This window comes from Ovis canadensis, chromosome 4 (genome assembly GCF_042477335.2).
Source record: "Ovis canadensis isolate MfBH-ARS-UI-01 breed Bighorn chromosome 4, ARS-UI_OviCan_v2, whole genome shotgun sequence".
Taxonomy (NCBI): domain Eukaryota; kingdom Metazoa; phylum Chordata; class Mammalia; order Artiodactyla; family Bovidae; genus Ovis; species Ovis canadensis.
In genome coordinates this window covers 34,690,506-34,695,864 of record NC_091248.1, presented here as the reverse complement: position 1 = coordinate 34,695,864, position 5,359 = coordinate 34,690,506, and positions in this window count along the sequence as shown.

Here is a 5,359-nt window from a genome sequence, read left to right as displayed (position 1 = left end):
CTCTTGTTCCATATCCAGTTCTAACTGTTGCTTCCTGACCTGCATACAAATTTCTCAGAAGGCAGGTCAGGTGGTCTGGTATTCCCATCTCTTTACGAATTTTCCACAGTTTTTTGTGATCCACACAGTCAAAGGCTTTGGCATAGTCCATAAACCAGAAATATATGTTTTTCTGGAACTCTCTTGCTTTTTTGATGATGCAGTTTGATCTCTGGTTCCTCTGCCTTTTCTATATCCAGCTTGAACATGTGGAAGTTCATAGTTCATGTACTGTTGAAGCCTGGCTTGGAGAATTTTGAGAATTACTTTGCTAGCAAGGGAGATGAGTGCAATTGTGCAGTAGTTTGAACATTCTTTGGCATTGCCTTTCTTTGGGATTGGAATGAAAACTGACCTTTTCCAGTCCTGTGGCCAAGGCTGAGTTTTCAAAATATGCTGGCATATTGAATGCAGCACTTTCACAGCATCATCTTTTAGGATTTGAAATAGCTCTACTGGAATTCCATACCTCTACTGGCTTTGTTCGTAGTGATGCTTTCTAAGGCTTACTTGAGTTTGCATTCCAGGATGTCTGGCTCTAGGTGAGTGACCACACCATCCTGGTTATCTGGGTCATGAAGATCTTTTTTGTCTAGTTCTTCTGTGTATTCCTACCAACTCTTCTTAATACCTTCTGCTTCTGTTAGGTCCCTACCATTTTTGTCCTTTATTGCGCTCATCTTTGCATGAAAAATTCCCTTAGTATATCTGTTTTTCTTGAAGAGATCTCTAGTCTTCCCCATTCTTTTGTTTTCCTCTATTTCTTTGCATTGATTACTGAGGAAGACTTTCTTGTCTCTGCTTGCTATACTTTGGTACTCTGCATTCAAATGGGTATCTTTCCTTTTCTCCTTTGCTTTTTGCTTCCCTTCTTTTCACAGTGACTTGTAAGGCCTCCTCAGACAACCACTCAGCCTTTTTACATTTCTTTTTCTTGGGGATGGTCTTGATCACTGCCTCCTATACAATGTCACGAACTTCCATCCATATTTCTTCAGGCACTTTGTCTATCATATCTAATCCCTTGAATCTATTTATCACTTCCACTGTATAAACATAAGGGATTTGATTCAGGTTATACCTGAATGGTCTAGTGGATTTCCGTACTTTCTTCAGCTTATGCCTGAATTTTGCAGTAAGGAGTTCATGACTGAGCCACAGTCAGGTCCTGATCTTATTTTTGCTGATTGTATAGAGCTTCTCCATCTTTGGCTGCAAGGAATATAATCAGTCTGATTTTGGTATTCACCATCTGGTGATGTTCATGTGTAGACTGTTCTCTTGTGTTGTTAGAAGAGGGTGTTTGCTATGATCAGTGCGTTCTCTTGGCAAAATTCTATTAGCCATTGCCCTGCTTATTTCATTTATTTTTATATGGATGTTTTCATCTTCCAAATTTCTCACAATGTATACATACTTCTTTTAAAACTAGAAGAAATATCTAATTTATAATATTAATTTCTTCATTGTTTAATGACTAAGTCATGTCCAATTCTTGCCACCCCATGGGCTATATACAGCCACGCTTCTCTGTCCATGCAATTTCCCAGGCAAGAATACTGGAGTGGGTTGCCATTTCCTTCTCAATTAAATACTTAATCATAACCTAAATAACAGTTTGTGAGATTCCTTGCTCAGGTAGGTTAAGCTAGTACAGTTAGAAAAATGACAGAAGAAATATGAAAATTACCCTAAGTATAGAACTGATGCTGCTGCTGCTAAGTCGCTTCAGTCATGTCCGACTCTGTGTGACCCCATAGATGGCAGCCCACCAGGCTCCCCCATCCCTGGGATTCTCCAGGCAAGAATACTGGAGTGGGTTGCCATTCCCTTCTCCAAAGCATGAAAGTGAAAAGTCAAAGTGAAGTCGCTCAGTTGTGTCTGACTCTTCGCGACCCCATGGACTGCAGCCCACCAGGCTCCTCCATCCGTGGGATTTTCCAGGCAAGAGTACTGGAGTGGGGTGCCATTGCCTTCTGATATTGAGAGCCAATTCTTGCTAATTATATGGCCCAAGTATATACAGATATCACCAGACCAAGTGAAAGGAACTTAGGACAGTGGTTTCTCTTGGAGATTAGTTCTGACACACAGATTATTTTTAACATACTAAAGCTTGTGTTTCAATACCATGAGTGAATGGAACATCAAATTATACTTAATTCTCGGTACCAGATCTCGTAAGGAATTTTCTTGAGTTCCGCTTTCTAAAACTGCTTTTAGAAGTTTTTATCTTATTAATTGCTCTTTTGAAGAGAGTACAGTGCCATATTAATTAATATAAAATTAATCATTTGAGCCTCAACATATGCATCACTACTCCTGGGTTTTGTATTCTCTCTCCATTAATATCCACTGTACCTTTTGTGGTTATACTCCAATTCAGTTCAGTTCAGTCACTCAGTTGTGTCCGACTCTTGGTGACTCCATGAACTGCAGCACACCAGGCCTTCCTGTCGATCACCAACTCCCACAGTTTACTCAAACTCATGTCCACTGAGTTGGTGATGCCATCCAACCATCTTATCCTCTTTCGGCCCCCTTCTCCTTCTGCCCTCAATCTTTCCCAGTCAGAGTCTTTTCAAATGAGTCATTTCTTCACATCAGGTGGCCAAAGTATTGGAGTTTCAGCTTCAGCATCAGTCTAATTAGATGGGAAAATTCTTTATTTGTGTTACTGTTGTTGCTGGGGCAGCTGACATTACCAGAAACCTCTGAAGCCTAGGATTTTTCTTTCTTTCCTGGAGGTGCCTCAGGTCTGTGATGAACTGAGGTGATTCTGAGGGACTTAATATCAATGAATACTTCTATATGGACAAACCATTTAATATCTCTTTTTGGAAACACTTTTTCTCCATTCCAAAGAGTCCTTCCATGTTTGGTTCTATTTCACGTTTATAACTTTAAGAGAATCAGAGGTATCAGAAGAAAACTGTGACAGTAATGGTTAAGTATACACATGAATTCTGGTTTCAAAAAACAAGAAGTAAAAAAGGATTGAATTCAGTGTGTCAAGTGGTCTACTGAATTTTTGAGGATTATCAATTGTTGAAATTGAGGATGTTACTATTAACCACATAGGTATCTAGTATTTCTCAGAATTGAACCAAACTATAAAAGCAGGGTGATCTCTTAAAATGACCTCTCCTACCCTGGGGCTTGACATTCTTTTAAAAAGCTTAATTGCTAGAGATTCACAATGACTTTTTTCTGTCTCCAGATGTTTCTTTAGAATACTTTCTTCTACATTCTGCGTTATTATTCAGCTCCTTTGCTGTTGGCTTTGTCTGCCTTAGCTAACAAATGAACCCAAGAATGAAGCTGATACTGTGAGCAACAGCCTACTAATTAAATGGCCCAGGCATTTGCAGACCAAGAGAGAACTTAGGATAATGGTTTTTCTTAGAGGATTAGATTTATAAAGTGCTGTTTTCTTAGCACATTTGAGAATTAGGGCATTAGTGATTCTAATGCACAAATTATTTTTAAAATACTAGAGTTTGTATTTCAATATCATGAAAAATATCTTGTAAAAGATTTTTGTTGCATAAATGCTGCATACTGGGAAGGGTATACTAAAAAAAAATTATATGGTCCATGGACTCTTACCTGTTAACACTGAAACAGTGTTCTTTGAGTGTGTGAAACTGTTAATTGAGAGTAAATGTTCACACATTTTCATGGCAATTTGACATTGTCATGATGTCTGATCATGTGGTCAGTGATGGTCATGTTGAACAAGGTATAAACCATTTAGGGCACTGTTGAGCTTGAATGTTTAGTCACAGAGAACAGAAATTATATTCCAGTCACATTAGGGCATGTAATAGTTTAAGATTATTGACAAATACCACCTAGTAAAGTACAAAATTTGGAATCCACTCACAACTCTTATTTAAAGATGTAAATTTAATTAAAATGCAGGCTAAATTGTTGAAACTGGCTTCTGATGAAATTTTGAAGATTAATTTGGAAAATAAACAGTATTATTTTAGATAGAAGTTAATAACCTAAGCTTGCTGAACTTGCTTTAAATGCTGTTCACTCCTTGCTATCAGCATGCCTGTCTGAGAATGCTTTCAAATGCAAATGATATTTAACACTTAAAAGTATTTTATATATACATTACTGCACACAAATAGCTTTTTTGGCAATTCAGTACAGATTAGAAAAATAAGCAAAAAGCAAGGATGCCACATAAAATATTTAAATTTTTTAATATACGCTGTTTATTCAAATTGTGTGTATAGGTATTTAGTATGGGGAATTACTGTTTCCTGTTAACGTTTAAATGCCAAAAAATGTTTTAAGAGTCAGATGATTTTTTTACATTAATGACCCATATGTATTAATATGTTTTCTTTCTATTTTTTAAAATTGGAGTATAGTTCCTTTACTCCAGTTTATAGCCAAGGCTGTGTATTGTCACCCTGCTTATTTAACTTACATACAGAATATATCATGAGAAATGCTATGCTAGATGAAGCACAAGCTGAAATCAAGATTGCTGGGAGAAATATCAATAACCTCAGACACGCAGATGACACCATCCTTATGGCAGAAAGCAAAGAAGAACTAAAGAGCCTCTTGATGAAAGAAGAGAGTGAAAAAGTTGGCTTGAAACTCAACATTCAAAAAACTAAGATCATGGCATCCATTCCCATCACTTCATGGCAAATAGATGGGGAGACAGTGGAAACAGTGACAGATTTTATTTTGGGGGGCTCCAAAATCACTGCAGATGATGACTGCAGCCATGACATTAAAAGACTCTTCCTCCTTGAAAGAAAAGCTATGATCAACCTAGATAGCATATTAAAAACCAGAGACATGTTACCTGAGATCTTCTAACCTGGAGTGGACACCACTGGGACCCTAAGCTGTTTGTAATCTGGGAACCGTCTTATCACTACATCTGGGGAAACTGTCCCTGAGCCAGGCAGAAGGGTAGTTGAAGATGTTTAACATCAAATTCAAGGCAACCAAAGCCTAGTTTTACCATCCTACTTCATCTCTCTCCATCATCTCCAGAGGAATGAAGCAATCTGTCAGCTGTAGTCTTTATCATCATATCGACTCTCCTTATCATTGATTCACTTTGTGTTTTTCTTCAGGTCACTGTCCTAGTGAACCTCGCTGGGTATCCCCTCAGTGTGGAGAAACTTTTCATCTTTAACCTAGATGTTTTATCATTGGTGCTGTATAGATGGAGAAGTCTTGAGGCTACTGTAAAAGTAAAACTGAAAACCAGAAGCAGGAGGCTTAAGTCCAAATCCTGAGAACATCAGAGAACATCAGGGAACATTAATCGATAGGAGCT